The sequence below is a fragment of the Pleurodeles waltl genome, chromosome 3_1 (assembly GCF_031143425.1).
Source record: "Pleurodeles waltl isolate 20211129_DDA chromosome 3_1, aPleWal1.hap1.20221129, whole genome shotgun sequence".
NCBI lineage: Eukaryota > Metazoa > Chordata > Amphibia > Caudata > Salamandridae > Pleurodeles > Pleurodeles waltl.
In genome coordinates, this window is record NC_090440.1 from 553,487,543 (window position 1) to 553,504,042 (window position 16,500).

The 16,500-nt window shown below is 45.9% G+C and overlaps 1 protein-coding gene across 1 annotated transcript in view; it reads left to right on the forward strand.

Moving 5' to 3' along the window:
• Positions 1–16,500, forward strand: part of NOX5 (NADPH oxidase 5) — a 246,625-nt gene that overhangs the window by 131,588 nt on the left and 98,537 nt on the right. The gene's annotated exons all lie outside the window — the stretch shown is intronic.

Consider the following 16,500-nt stretch of genomic DNA (forward strand, 5'->3'; position numbering starts at 1 on the left):
TGGCTAGTGGTAGGGGCCAGCTGCTGTCCAGTCCATTCCCTCATGATGTTGGCCATGTCTGCCAGCAACTCTGCTATGGAGATCATGGTGGTGTTGAGGGCCTGTAAGTCCTCCTTGATGTCCTGATGGTGTTCCTCCTGCAGCCGCTTGTTCTCCTGCATGTTGTTCAGGATCTGGCCCATCGTGTCCTGGGATTGTTAATAAGCCCCCAGGACATTAGTGAGTGCCTCGTGGAGAGTCAGTTCCCTGGGCCTGTCCTCCTGCTGGCGCACAGCGGTCCTCCCAGTGTCCCTGTTGCCCTGTGCCCTATCCCCTGAACGGTGTGCCCACTGCCACTGACCCCAGGTCCCTGATTGTCTTGGGGGCGAGGTGTGGACTGGGGTCCCTGTACAGGTGCACACACTGCTGATTGATGTGTCCTGGGAACTGAGGTGTGGGTACGCTGGGTGGGTGCTGTGGTGTTGGATACTGATGGGGAAGGCTCTGTGTTGGACTGGGAGTAGGCTGGGATGACCGACTGACCCGTGGTCCCTGATGGGCCAGGTTGTTGAGCTAGATCCTGAAGTCCAGAGTTACTGTCATCACTGGGGGCATCTTCTGTTGGGGGACTTGATTGTCGTGGCACGTCCTCTCTGCTGAGATTCGCCTGAGCACCTATGTGGATGTAAGTGATGTATTATGCTTCATGCCTGTGACATATTGTACATCCCTATCTTCCCCTCTATTGTTGCTGTTGCCCTGCCACCTTTGAATGGGTATGGTGATGTATTGTGAGATTGTTAGTACCCCTGTGCTGTGCATGCTTTGGTGATGGGTGTCCATGCAGGGCCTGGAGGGCTGGACATGCATTGGTATGGATGCAGGGCTTGGCACTGGGGTTAGTCATCTGCGTTGGTGCAGTGTGTGGGATGGAGTGGAGTGATGGGAGTGAGGGTGTGAGATGGCATGCAGGTATGGGGGTGATAAGTGGTAAATGTTGACTTACCAGTGTCCAGTCCTCCGGCTATTCCAGTGAGTCCCTCAGGATGCAGTAATGCCAAGGCTTGCTCCTCCCATGCTGTGAGCTGTGAGGGGGGAGTTGGGGGTCCACCGCCAGTCCTCTGTATGGCGAGCTGTTGCCTTGCTGCCACAGAATGTACCTTCTCCCATAGGTCGTTCCACCTCTTACTGATGTCATCCCTTGTTCTTGGATGCTGTCCCCCGGCGTTCACCCTGTCCACGATTCAACGCCATAGCTCCATCTTCCTTGCAATGGATAGCTGCTGGACCTGTGCTCCAAAGAGCTGTGGCTCTACCCTGACTATGTCCTCCACCATGACCTGCAACTCTTCATCTGTGAAATGGGGATGCCTTTGTGGGGCCATGGGTGTTGTGTGGTGTGTGTAAGTGTGTGGGTGTTGGGTAGTGTGATTAGGTGTGTGTAGTGGAGTGCGTGAGGGATGTATGGGTGTGTGTGTGTGTAGTTGTCACAGTGGTCTTGATGTCTGTCTGGTGGCAATGATTTGTATTCGTAAGGGGTTGTGGATAATGTGGGTGTGTGTTATATAGTGGTGTGAGGGAGTGGGTGTGATGTGTGTATGGGTGTCAGGTGTGTGTTTTTTTAATTGGCCAATGTTGTGAAGTTTAGTATTAAGGTGTCCATTCTGAGCGCATCGGTGTGCACCGCCAATGGTTTACTGCCATTGAATGTCCGCTGTGGTGATTCGAGGGTCATGATGTGGTGGGCGTTGTTTTGTTGGTGTAACGGTGTGGGTGTTGGTACCAACAGTTTACCACTGACCTTTAGGCTGGCGGATTTGTGGTTGTGGCTGTATTCTATTAGATTGGTGTGTGTGTCATAATATGGCTAACAGATATCCACCACTGTGGCGGTATGTTGGCAGCGCTCACAGTGGCAGTAAGCAGGATTTACTGCCAATGTCATAATGGGGTCCTATGTCTCTTTCCTGTGAGTCACATCTTTAAAATGTGGACTGTTTAATCTCTTGGAAGACCAGTGCCTTCTGTGTAGTTCTTTGATGTAACACAGTTTAAGATGGGTTTTCCTTAGTGGTTTATCGTGCATGGACAACAGCTCCACCCAGTCTACACCGGAGTACTGGATGAGCAGTCTCTGTGACCACCACTCTTTCAGGGAGCAAGAACTCGGATTTAAGAATTAGTGGTCCATCATAATTTTAATTCAGATTTGAGAGCACCCCTTTGAATGTTGCCACCGTAGGATGTAGTGTAGGATTGAGGATGTCACAAGGGCATGGGGGGTTTGGTCTGAAGTGTGATGCAGGCATTGGGTAAGCCTCTGGTAGACCCAGAAGGGGTGTGGTTGCAAGTGAAACTGTGTCCTAGTTTTTGCAAATGATGTGAGGTCTTCTTTCAGGAGGAGGTTTGAGATAGATAAGATTCCTCAGGATTCCATATTTCCAGAGCAGATCCTATTTAATTGAGGTGTTGTGCCACACCAGGGCAGGGTCACGGAGCCTGTCATGTTCTCCCATTAGCTCTTCTTCAGGTGGGAAGCTAATGATTTATCTCTGTCTTCTGGGTAAAGCATCTTGACTCTTCCTCAACTGCCAAAGAGGGCTTTCTCCAGTAATACCCATCTAGGCATGTCCAGTGTGTCATGTATGATGTATCTGATATGTGACAGTTGGGAGGCCAGCCAATAGGTGTTCATAAGGGGTAGGCTCAAGCACTCGTTTTTTCTTGAGATGTGCAACTCCTAGCTTCAAGTATAGCTTTCCATTTCTCCAGAGAAAGATTTCAGAGATTTATCTATGGCTGATATTAATCAGGATGGGATGTGTAAAGGTATCATTGGAAAATTATATGTGAACCTTGGTGTGACCTTCATTTAAATCAGTTGTGTCTTCCTCCCTAATTGATGCATTCAGATATGACCATCTGTTTAAATTAATTTGAAATTTAGTAAGTAGCAGGGCAATGTTGTGTTTGACCATGCATGTCAAGCCTGGTGTGACCTCAGTCTGTACGTATCTCATTTTATCAGCTATCCATCTAAACAGCTGACCTCCAAGGGCAGCCACTGTAATGTGGCCCATGTGTGGCATCATTATGACCTGACAAATGCGAGAAGCGGGAAATCAGTCAATGAGGACACTAAGGGGGTCATTATCCCTGGAGGAAGGCGTAGAAGCGGCGGTAAGACCGCCAACAGGCTGGCGGTCTTTTTTACGGAATTATGACCATGGCGGTTACCGCCATGGTCATCCGCAGCTTCTCCGTTCCGCCCGCTGGGCTGGAGACCTGGGTCTCCAGCCCGGCGGCCGTCACTATACCGCCGGTGGTATTTGGACCCGGCTGACCGCCATGGTTTTCATGGGGTTTGGAACCGCCATGAAATCCATGGCGGTAAGCACTATCAGTGCCAGGGAATTCCTTCCCTGGTACTGATAGGGGTCTCCCCCACCCCCCACTCCCACCCGACTCCCTCCCCCACACCCCCCACCACCCCTGCCACCCCCAAAGGTGGCAGGACCCCCCTCCCAACCCCGACCCCCAACATCAGACATCACTCTCTCACACACGACACGCACGAAGGCACCACCAACACACACATACACGCACTAACACCAACATACATGCCAACATCCACACACACAGTCAGACACGCACACCCACATTCAAACATACACGTACACATCCATACAGACATACCCGCAGACATACACGCACTCATTCCCAAACACACAACACCCCTGCAAACATACACGCACTCACACACCCCCTCTACATACACAAATGCACACCCCCATGCACGCACACAACACCCCCCCACCCCCCTCCCCTAACGGATGATCGAATTACCTGGTCCGTCGAACCTCCAGGAGGGGATGGGATCCATGGGGGCTGCTCCGCCGACACCACACCGTCAACAGAACACCGCCATGCCGAATCACAAGACGTGATTCCGTGGGCGGTGTTCTGTTGACGTGGCGGTGGAGGTGGAGCAACTTCCCCGCCGCTCGCCAGTATGGCTGTTGGTGGCTCTCCGTCTGAAAAAGGACAAAGAGCTGCCAACAGTCATAATACGCCGAGAGGAAAACCGCCACCACTGGCGGTCTTCAGCACGGCGGTCCCTCAGCGGTCTTTCAAAAAGACCGCCGAGGTCAAAATGACCCCCTAAGTGAGAATGTGTGTTTTGAAAGCATGCCCTGTATGTCATCTGCATACAGCAACACTTTTTGCATTCCTCCTATCATCAGTATCCCTTAGATGTCCGATATTTCCCTGGTAGCTGTCTGCAGCTGCTCTAGACCAGGATGAATAGTAGTGGTGATAATGGGCATCTGTGTTTGGTGCCCCTCCTAAGCTCGAACAGCGAATCTATATAACCATTACAGGTGACCCTTTCTGTGATTTGCCTACAAAGCTGCCTGCAAAGCTGTCGAATTCTGGAGATTAATACCGGTCTCATGCCCATTTTCTGTAAAACGGAGAACAGGTACTCCCACTCAAACCTATGAAAACTGTTTTCAGCATCTAGGGATGCCGCCAACCTTTTAATCTTGGTTTTCCCACACATCTAACAAAACGTGTGTTAGAAATGGGGTCTTTGGTTGGCAGTCAGGTTACCCCCTGTCCAAGCAAGGACCCTCACTCTAGTCAGAGTAGAATCACACTCAGTTAAACCCTCGCTCACCCCCTAGGTAGCTTGACACGAGCAGGCAGGCTTAACTTCAGAAGCACTGAGTAAGTATTTGTACCAACACACACAGTAATACAGTGAAAACACTGCAAAATGAACACCACACCAGTTCAGAAAAATAGGTAATATCTATTTAAATCAAACAAGACCAAAATGACAAAAATCCAACATACAGAAGTCAAGATATTAATTTTCAAAAGAATAAGAGTCTTAATCCTTAGAAAACAGTGAGAATGCTGTTGTTACACAAAGTACCTGGTTAGTGTAAAAAATAAAGCCGCACAGGCGAGCGTGCATCGGAAAAGGGTAGCAATGTGTCGATTCCTTACTCGCAAGTGAGGCCATGCATCGTTTCCTTCTCTGGTCAGGTCAGTGATGCGTCGTTTTTCCCCCTCGCAAGAGAGCGATGTATCGATTTCTGGTTGGGTCCTTTGGATCCAAGCAGAGTTGGGTTGACTTGGACGCCACGGGAAAATCTGATCACACGGTATCAGAAAACCTCGCTGCGTGGGGTTTGGGTCGTTATCAGTCTCCGTAAGCAGGTGTTGCGTGTCGTTTCCCCAGCTGCAATGCGTCAATCTCCCAGGTAGAGCATCGATTTCAGCCGTGCAGCCGGCGGCGTGTCATTTATCAGCCACGTTGCGGAAGATGCGTCGAACATTTCCCTGCACGGTGTTCTGTGCATGGATTTTCAGTTCTTGTCTGCCAACTTCACCTTTCAAGGGCCCAGGGACTGGATAGGGCACCATTTGGCAGGGCAGGAGTCTCAGCAGAGAGTCCAGGTGCTGGCAGGGGGAGCCTTTGATGACCCTGAGACTTCAACAGCATGAAGCAAGCTCAGTACAAGCCCTTGGAGATTCTTCTCAAGCAGGAATGCACACCAAAGTCCAGTCTTTGTCCCCTTTCACTGGCAGACGCAGCAACTGCAGGATAGCCCAACAAAGCACCATCACATCCAGAAGCAGCATTTCTCCTCAGTGCTTCAGCTCTTCTCCTTGGCAGAAGTTCCTCTTGAATCCAGAAAGTGATCTAATTTTCAGAGGTTTTGAATCCACTACTTATACCCCTTTCTGCCTTTGAAGTAGGCAAACTTCAAAGGAAAGTCTCTCTTGTTTGTAAGATCATTCCTTGCCTAGGCCAGGCCCCAGACGCACCAGGGGGTAAGAGACTGCGTTGTGTGAGGGCAGACACAGTCCTTTCAGGTGTGAGTTACCACTCCTCCCTTCCCCTCCAAGTCAGATGGCTCATCAGGATATGTGCCACTTTGTGTCACTGTCTAGAGGAGAGGTGCAAACAGTCCTACTGTCAAACTAACCCAGACAGGGAATCCACAAACAGGCAGAGTCACAGAATGGTTTAAGCAAGAAAATACCTTCTTTCCAAAGGTGGCATTATCAAACACACAATCTAAAAACCAACTTCACTAAAAGATGTATTTTTTAATTGTGAGCTCAAAGGCCCTAAACTCCACATTTCTACCTGCTCCCAAAGGGATTCTGCACTTTAATAATATTTAAAGGCAGCTCCCATGTTAACCTATGTGAGAGATAGGTCTTGCACATGATTGGCATATTTGATTTACTAGTAAGTCCCTAGTATAGTGCACCATGTGTGCCCAGGCTCTGTAAACCAAATGCTACTAGTGGGCCTGCAGCACTGATCTTGCGACCCACAGGGGTAGCCCTATAACCATGTCTCAACCCTGCCACTGCAGTGTCTGTGTGTACGGTTTTAACTTCCAGTTCGATCTGGCAACTGCACCCACTTGCCAGGTCCAAACCTTCCCTTTTACTACATGTAAGTCAAACGTAAGGTAGGCCCAAAGCACCCCCATGGGCAGGGTGCAGTGTATTTGAAATGTAGGCCGTGGTGTGTTATACATGTCATCTTTGTTTTTGATGCATCCCACATATTGTGTGTTAAAAAGAGACAACCATTGATTGCTCTGGATTAAGACTCTTGGCAACTTTATAAAAGTGATATCTTTGCTTGTGTGTGTTGGATTTTTATCATTTTGGTCTTCTTTTCTTCAGGTAAATATTTGCTATTTTTCTAAACTGGTGAGTCCTTTTGTAGCATTTTCGCTGTGTTACTGTGTGTGCGTACAGATACTTTACACATTGCCTCTGAGCTAAGCCTGACTGCTTGTGCCAAGCTACCAAGGGGGTGGCCAGGTGTTACCTTAGCTGTGTGGCTCATTTGCCATGACTAGAATGAGGGTCCATACTTAGACGTGACGTAAACCACTGCCAACTAGAGACTCCAGTTCTAACTGTACCCATTTAAGCTGGTGCTTTGCTGTAAATTAGGTGATTTTCTTTTTCGTTATGTCTTCCTCAAGCCCTTGCCTGTGTTCATGGGAGAGCACTGAAAGTGTGTAATTGGATTGTAACTTGTTTGTTATGAGATTTGTGTGTCAATGCAGTCAGAGGAGTAAAGAGAGGAATAAAAGTCTAAAAAGGTGTCTAAAATGCCTGTTGGGTGTGTTATAGTAATGTTTTGTGGGAGAAGGATGCCACGATAGTATGGTAGGCCTTTTGTTGTTTCATTGGAAGTGCCAGGAGTCTCATGCTTCACCTCAATCAGCCTCTTCAGGGTGTCTGTGGAGTGTTGGGAGGAGTAATTGTCTGTTAGTGTTTCCAATTGTTACTCTACAGATACCCTATGTTGGGTCTCTTCTTTCTTTTTACTTGCTGCATCTCCCCTGATCTCCCCAAATGTGGTGGCCTTGCTCCCGGTCCACAGGACATCGGACAGGATACTGTCCCATTATTGTCCTTCAGGAAATCTTGAAGGAAGGATGTTAAGCTTTTTTTGTTGTCAGTTATTTTAAAGTTGGAAAGGTTCAGACACCACTGACTGGCCACAGGTCTTTGCAGACCCATGTCTAGCCAGATCTGGATGGTATTATGATCAGAGATCCCAGTTGGTTAGATGATGGTGTCTATGAGTTGTTCTAGTTGACCTCAGAAAGTAATCTATATGTATCCGCATGCCATGGGCGCACAGGTTAAAGGTGTAGTCTTCAGTTGTAGTGTGGTGAAGCCAACATGGGTCTAGCAGGAAAAAGTCAATCACACATTGTGACCTACCTTTGTCTGTGCTGATGCGAAGCAATGGGTGGTCAGATTTGTTCATAAATTGATCGAGAACTGTGTTCCAATCGCCACCTAGGATGACCTTAGTTGACTAATGTAGAAATCTGCATATTTTATCCAGGGTGGATGTCTTTGTCTGTACAGGGCCATATAATGACTCTATCAGGAGTACCTCTTTGTGTATGGAGGCCCCTCTGACGATATAATGGTCATATGGATCTTTCACTACCTTGTGGAACCTCATTGGTAATTTCTTGGCAAATATTATGGCCACACCTCCTTTGCGATGTAATTTCAAGGAGAGGATCTCATCTTATCCCAGTTCCAGGTTACTGGTATGATAGTCCCTATCTACCCAGTCTATCCTGAGGTTTTTGACTTTCTGAATCGAAAATATGAGTCTCCTGAAGCAGGGCTTCACCTGGCCATAGAAAGTGTATATAATTCAGTATTTTCTTCGGCTTTACGTAATGGGCGAGGTCATTTATGGTCAGAGAAATCAATGAGAGGTGTATCAGGGCTATCAATTGTGTGTTTTCAAGGGTGAGTGGTAGGAATTGTTTTTGGAAAGGGAATGGCTCCAATGCATACTTGACCTGCCCAATGGGTTGGGGAGAACTGGCCACAGGAGAGGCTCTGGGTGTCTATATGTGCTGCAGTTGAGAGGAGGGGAAGGGAGTGTGAGTCCACTTGTTACGTGACTCTGGGGTAAAGGATTGAGTGTGAAGCAGGAGTTCTACAATGCTTCTCTATGTCAATCATATAGGAGTTTGTCATTATACTATGAGATGACTTGGTATTTGTGCCCCAGGAATTAAGCCAGATGATGTGGTTGAAATGCGGGTCTTGACCCATCTGATGTAAAGGAAAAAACATTCTTCTATCAGGTGGATAATCGTGCACCCAAGCAATTGGCCATGCGACATCACACCAACATGTTACCTAGGACTCATAATGCTCTCCCATTTCGGCCCAAGGTAATCTGTTTAGGAAGAGAAACAGAGAGAGGAGGATGGGAAATGTGGGAAAGGAAAAGAGGAAGGAGAGTGTAGGCTATGAGCAAGAAAGGGGGGATGAAGAGTGGGGAACATATGTAAGTCTTATGGTAGAGGGATGTTGGTCGGTATATTTGTCTTGACATACCTTCCCTAGTTGTGTGACTTGGTCATGAAGCTGCCAACAAGCAGGTTCTAGTTTGATTGAGGTGGTTTTAGCAGGGAGCGGGATTTGTCCAATGATGAGCTTGTTGGCATTGAGGTTTATGTGGCTGTGCTGAAGTCCAGCACTAGGTAACTTCTTCAAACTCTTGCTTTATTTTTCAGGGGTGATGTTCACTGTTTCTCCTTTGTCTGTGGTGTCAGGGAATAGGGTGTAGATCCTTGTTCTCAGTGACCATTGAAACATCCATAATTGTGTCCTTGATGGTATCTAGGAATCCTCTCAATGTGCTCGGCTTCGGTATTCCATAGTTTTCTTGATGTGCATGATGAGCATTATGGTGGATCTTGGATCCCCTAGCATATCCACAGCTGCTTGAGACCAGGGTGCATCAGGATATATCGTTTTCTGGCGATCATGGTTTCCTGTGAAAAGTTTTATGAGATAATTATCTTGTGTTCATTGTACAACAAAGGCCCATTTTTTGGTTCTGTTATGGTTTACCTCACCCGTTGATGATGTAAAAAGCATGCTAAAATCTCTATAGATCTTTCTTTGAGCAGTATACATCTGGACTGCATTCTGTGTACCCTCTGGAACTCTGAGGGGTGATGAGGGGTTGGGTTTGGAAGCTAATTTTGTGATGGTAAGAATGAAATGAGATTAGAAAGACATCATATCGTCCCCTTCAAGTGTCTCTGGCAGTCCCGAGAATCTGAAATTGTCTTTCCGGTTTCTGACTTACAGTCCTACTAGTTTCTGTTGGAGGTACCAGTGGACCTGTTCTCGGTCTATCAGGAGGCTATCTTTTTTATGTCTGGTCAAGTCTGTTTTCTGCAGCTTGCATCCTACCATTGAAGGAGGCAATGTCCTTTCAGAATGATTGGACATCTGCCGATGTCTAGGAGATGTTGCCAGCCACCTCCATCATGGTCAATCTGAGCACCGTTAGCTCCTTCATGATAATGTTGAATGTCTTGTCATGTAGTGGTTAGTCTGATTCCAGAGAATTTTTTGCAGATTTGCATGTGACCACCTCTCAGACATCAGCAGATGTCCAATCCTTCTACACAGAAGGATCATGAAGAGGACCTGCTTTACTAGTTTTGACATGATGATTGGCATTAGTAGGAGGGGAGAATAGTGTCTACCTCCACTGTCACTTAGTACATATGATACCAGCCCCTCTACGCTCCTCAGAGTGCTTAGTCTGAGGTAAGAAGGTGTTCAAAGACACTACCTGTACATATGTCGTAGAAGGAATGCTCCCAGGTGTTGGCTTTTAATACCCAAGTTCCAGGCCCTGTGGCATGAGGGTGGACTTACCTCTCCCCAATATATGGAAGCAGTATTTAGTCGGCATTTGGTCTAGAGGTAGGAGGGGGAACACACCCCACTAACCTTGAGGTTTATGTGTAATGAATCTCATTTGGGGTCCTTCTCTTCTGAATAGTGTCCCTTTTCTGCAATTTTGCCAAAGGTTGGTGAATTGGCGTTTTTCAACAAGATTTCACTCTTGAAAATCATTACATTTCGTCCAGCTTTCAATAAATGAAGAGTGCATGTGGGTCTTGGAAGGCTGCTGCGTGTCTTTAAGCCCCTTTGTGGCTGCCGGGCCTCAGCAATGCAGCATTGTGTCTCAGTCTCCATGTTCATGCCCCCCTACTCCAGCACTATGTCGGTGGAATTCAGGTGGTGAGTGCCTAAAGTTCAACCTCCCCGCATTTGCGGCTAATAGAGTCCTTCGTCCCTCACAGGGAGTCAGGGTCATGATGCGTTTGCGAAGTGGCTGACTGTCGAGTTGCTCTGCAGGTAAGGTGCCTCTCTCACGCCTCTGCCACAATGTTTCGATGGGTGTCTGGAGTGCTGATAGTGGTTGTATAAATCTTCCCTGGGTCACAGGGGGTTACCAACTCTAGCCCTCCTGTTTGGGTACCTTGTGGGTTAGGAGGATGATTATTTTGCAAACCAACATGTTGCTGATAGCGGAGCTTTTGAGGTGTGCTGCCACATTCCTCAAGCACTTGACTCCACCCCTTTAGCAGTTTCATGAAATGCAGAGGAAATTGATACTGAATGGGGGCTTGATAGTGAGAACTCGTTGACATTAAGACAGCCTTAAAGTCGAATGAGAAGGTTAAGGTCTCTACTTTCATGAATTTCCTTGAAGAATGATGGAAAAGCTGACCAATTCTACAGAGATGATTTCTACAGTGAGAGATACTCATCTGAGGTATGGCCTCAGAACTCTGAATGCAGAAATTTTAATTGTAGCACTTCTTGATTATTAGTTACATATATGTAACTTAACCTACAATCAGTTTGTGGAATATTTTTCACTACCACTGAAGTAAAGGAATGTCTAACCACCTTAATGGATTGTTAAAAACGGCCATTCTCATCATGAGGCAAAATCTGAAAACCGCAACAGAATCCAAAACACTCTGAATTGAAAGTATAATCTAGTATAGTGAATGACAATGTGGAGAGAGTTGTTGGAACAGTCAGGATATAACTACTTAAATGCCAATTTAAATGGCATTTATTATTTTAGAAATACCTTTTCACCTGAGAACATAAGGAGTTCTTTAGGTTTTGCATGCATGTGCACACTTGCAAAATCTTTTGTTGATGAAAAGAAATCTTAAAAGGGGCTTTGAACCCGCCCCTTACTTACCTGAATTTACCATTGTCTTAGTCCAACATCACTCTAATTTACGTGCTTCGGAATGGCCGGCACGTCATCTGCTTTCACTTCATGCACTCTGCTTTGCAGTCCTGCCGTCCATGCCATTGGGTGGATTCGGGACCAAGTACTCCTTCCGGTCACTGGCCAATGGCTACTAACCAGTGTCCTTCCACTGACCATATGCCTCCCAAGACACTATTTTTTTTATTTTCACAGTATACGTGGCTGCGTGAAGTATATACTGGAGGTGCTCGGACCCTCCACCAGGCTTGCTTGTTTTTATTTCATGTTGCTGTAGTTTACTTTTTATGTCTTTGACATCGCCACTTTGGATATGTCACATTGTGAGGCGATGTTAAGTTACGTCATAACAACTGTTTAAAAATTGATTACTGGTTTCATGTCGCTGAAGTCTGCTTTTTATGTCTACGGCATCCGGCACTTTGGTTATGTCACAATGTGCAGCGGTGTTAAGTTACATCATGCCAACTTTTTTTTTTATTAATTACTGGGTTGTATTTGCACCATTGGCTGTCTGCTTGAGCTTGTCTGCTCCACCTCTACGCTTCACCAGCTTCCCAGGACAGCAAAGGTAGTGGGTGCTGGAGCAGGGGGCAAGGAGCTGAAAGACTTGTTTGAGAGTAACAGCTCATTATTTCATGTCACTGCAGTTTGCTTTTTATGTCAATGACGTTGCCACTTTGGATATGTCACAATGTGAGGCGGCGTTAAGTTATGCCATAATGACTTTTTTTTATTGATTACTGGGTTGTATTTGTACCACTGGCTGTCTGCCTGGTGGGATGTCATGGCTCTGTAGAAGCAGCTCCGTCCCCATGCCTCACGGGGACGGTAGAGCAGGTGGGTGCTGGGGCAGAGGACAAGGAGCTGAAAGACTTGCTTGACAGTAGGGTCTAAAATGGATTTGGGGATGAATGTGGGGTCGGAAGCAGAGTTGCAGCACTCACCGCGTAAGAACCATGAACTGTGGGCCATCCCCTATTAAAATTCATTTAGTATTAGCCTAGCCGTCCTTCAAAATCACTCCATCTGGTTTCTGATATAGACTGCCAATCGTAGGACAGAGGGGCCTTAATGAGGCAGGTCCTGTCAAGTCTCAGGACCATCTGTAATTTAAAACAGACTGTGAAACTGCTACTTACAGGACAGATATTCATCTCCCTAACTTAAGAGGCAATAACACTGATCTAATCTTCAACAGTCTTAAGGCAAGCAATGTCAGTGATGATGTCCCTTGGTACTTTTCCGGTTTAACTTCGTCTTGCATTCCCTCGGAGTATGTGATTGTTTTCGAGATGTGTTTCTTTAGGTTTTTTTGTGCAAGATAGTTTTCCTGTTGCCCTTGACTCCTGCAAACTGAGTTGCGTATGTTCGTCTGAGTGAGTTGAGACTGGGGGTCTGTGTGCATGATTGAGAGCTCTGAATATGAGGTTGAAGAACATCCACACAAATCTATGGCCCCTAAGAAATAATGCAGCTCATGAATAATAATGTGAAAGGATGTAAAACAAGCAATGGCACAGCCAGTAGGTTTCTCCTCTACGAAATCTATTGATTTTGTCAATGTTTATTTAGACATGTGACACAGCGGCGATAGCTGCTGCGCAGCATGTTTTAAAGTTTTTAAAAAACACTATGACGTGGTCACTGTTAAAGTTAAATGAAAGTTAAATGCAGTCAATGCTGGCTGCGTCATAGCATTTCCTTTTTTAAACTTTAAGACACGTTGCACAGCCTCTTTTGCGGCTGTGTCACATGTCTAAACAAACATTGACAAAACCAATAGATTTCATAGAGAAGAAACCTATTGGCTTTGCAAATGCTTCTTTCTTCTTCCATCTGACGTGTCCTTCCTTTAAAAGCAAGCGTTTTTAGTTCGAGCGCGTAAGCTCTCTGACCTGACATAAATATTGTGGGCTTTTAACCACGTCCATCTCGTGCCCATCACTTTCACTCGTTCGTAGGCTTGCCTTTCAGAACTCACTTGATGTCATTGGTATGTCCCATCTGGAGACTGTTTTTGTCACGCTTTGAAAACTGCCCCTGTTACATAGATAATTGCACAATTGCTGATATACTTTAGCGTGGGCAAACATTTTTTTTTTTTTGTCTTGCCGCTTCTCACTGCATGACGGCCATGGTGCTCACAGCGTGAACAGGCACAACAGCATGAACTTGTTGTACAAATCCTACCTGTTTATTCAGAATATTTTGTACGGAGACAATGCACTTTTAACTTTCCTTACACCCTCATGAAAATAAGATAAGCCTCCTTATTAGGTATATTTTTATGCTGTTGTGCCCCTTGTATACTACCCTCGAGCGTATTATAGAGGTTCACAAAATAAACAAAAAATAAAGTGCCTGCGGCCTAGCAGCCTGGTCTTTATTCTGTCCTCGCTTGGCAGATTGCATTTTCTCTCCTTTTAGCTGACACAAAGCAGAGCATAACATAACACAATATAATCCAACATTGTATAGCATAACATAACACAACATGGCATAGCCTAACACAACACAATACAACATAGCATAACATAACACAACATAACACAACATAGCATAACATAACACAGCATCACACAACATGCATAACAACACAACATAGCATAGCATAACATAACACAATATAACACAACTTCACATAGTATAACACTGCATAGTATAGAATAACAACACAACATAGCGTTGCATAAGATAATACATGACATAATTCAGCATAACATAGCATAACATAATGTAACGTAGCATAATATAACACAACGTAACACAACATAGCATAGCATAACATAACACAACATTGCACAACATAACGTAGCATAACATAAAACATAGTATAGCATAACACAACATAACTCAACACAACATAGCATAACATAACACAACATAACACAGCATAGCATAACATAACACATCATAGCATAACCCAGCATAGCATAACATAACACAACATAGCATAACACATCACAATTTAGCATAGAATAACATAACACGAAATAACCCACATAATTCCACGCCACACCACATAAATCCACTCCATTCCAAACCAAAACACATGGGTAAAAAATATTGTCATTTACAACGCCAATAAATCTAACCGATTGCATTGCAAATACTTGTCAGCATAGTTTTGCTCCACCAGAAGCATTTCCCTTGTCGCGCCACGCCAATGGCATGGGCAGTGCAGGGGGCCCCCTAACAGGGCCCCAGCATGCTTTTCACAAGCGCGACGGGTGCAACTGCACCCGTCGCACACCTGCAACACCGCCGGCTCCATTCGGAGCCGGCTTCAGTGTTGCAGGCCACTTTCCCGCTGGGCCGGTGGGCGCTACCTTAGGTAGCGCCCGCCGGCCCAGCGGGAAAGTTGGAATGGCCCCAGCGGTCTTTTGACCGCGGGGCGGCCAAATGGCGGTTCCCTCCAGGCGGGCGGCAACCGCCGCCCGCCGGGGTCAGAATGACCCCCATAGTGTGCATGATGGCCATTATCCAGAGAAAGGCCAGCGAATTACGCTTCAAGTACTAGGAATAGTCATGTACTAGGAACAGTGCTTATCAGTGTAATGGTGTTCTAGGTCTGTAGACCTCATTTCTGGTTCACAGTTCACAAATGATCAAAATTCTGTTTTTATTGTAAAAGAGTCTGCCTTTTCGTATGTGCAAAACTGTGAACCTTGTAGCCGCTCTCATTCTACGTTTTGGGGGTATTAAGGCATTTCCATAATCCAGAAGCGTGTGTCCTCTTTGACCGAGCAGCTCATGTATTCCCTGAATGGCCCTGCAGTGCCTTGGTCAGGCTTTGTATTACGGTAGAGTCCGCGGTTCTTTCATGAACACTGTACTGGTGGTCAAATCAGAAAAAAATCACAAAATTCTGTCTGCCACCTTCCCAGACTTGAAAGTGGATCCGCAAATTGGAAAGTGCATCAATTAATCCTGTTTGTTCAAAAATCGAAGTTGTGGTTTGTTAGTCTGCCCCTGGATCGAAACGGTAACAATATACAAAATATTAACCCTTTAAGCCTGTTTGGTCGACTTTTAGTTGGAAGTATCTGAGACTACTGAAAAAATGTAAATTACATGACAACATCGTTTCTGGCACAAGCTCTGTCTTCATGGCAACATTGTGTACATGTGCCCACTGCTTACTGCAGGTGTGAGTTCTAAGAACAAGGCTTGAGCAAAGGCAAAGACCTTGAACAAAGTGTTTGATATGTGTGTATTAATCAAGAACCTGTTAACCTAAGAACTGCAACCTCTCCACCCCTTTGAAGAGGCAATTATTTTGTTGTGATACTGCTTTCAAGTGTCAGTAGGCCGGAGAGTGGAATAAAGTCATCGCGCAGCCAGATTTCAGTTGTAAAAATTAGATCAAGTGTCTTCTTCTCAGTAAAAACACTTTAGCTTAGTTTGTGTTGTCCACGTCAAAACAGATGTTGATCAGCAAGCCTACGATGGTTGTATCACTAAACAAATCACATTCATTGTCAGCGATGCGTAGGATTAGTCTACTGACATAATTTGAGACTGAAAAATGTCACAGGGTGTTGCTTCTGTCACTCATGTGTCGTAAATGTGTGGCTCTGCAGTGCATTGCATTATATGATGTCATGGTCCAACCCCTTCGGCTGCAGTTTGCAGTGCATGGTCGGGGCGGTACAATTTCTGTGGCACACGGGTGCACAAAATGGACCAGCAACCCTTCTATTTCAGTTTGTGTGTAGGTTACCTGTGCACCACTTACATACACCGAACAGAGCTAATAGCCTTCAGATGGACACTGCCGTCACTGTTGCCCTCTGTTGCTTGGATACCTGCAAGGATCCAATGCCACCTCCGTCGTGTGGCTTCTTATGCTTATCTTTTTGCCA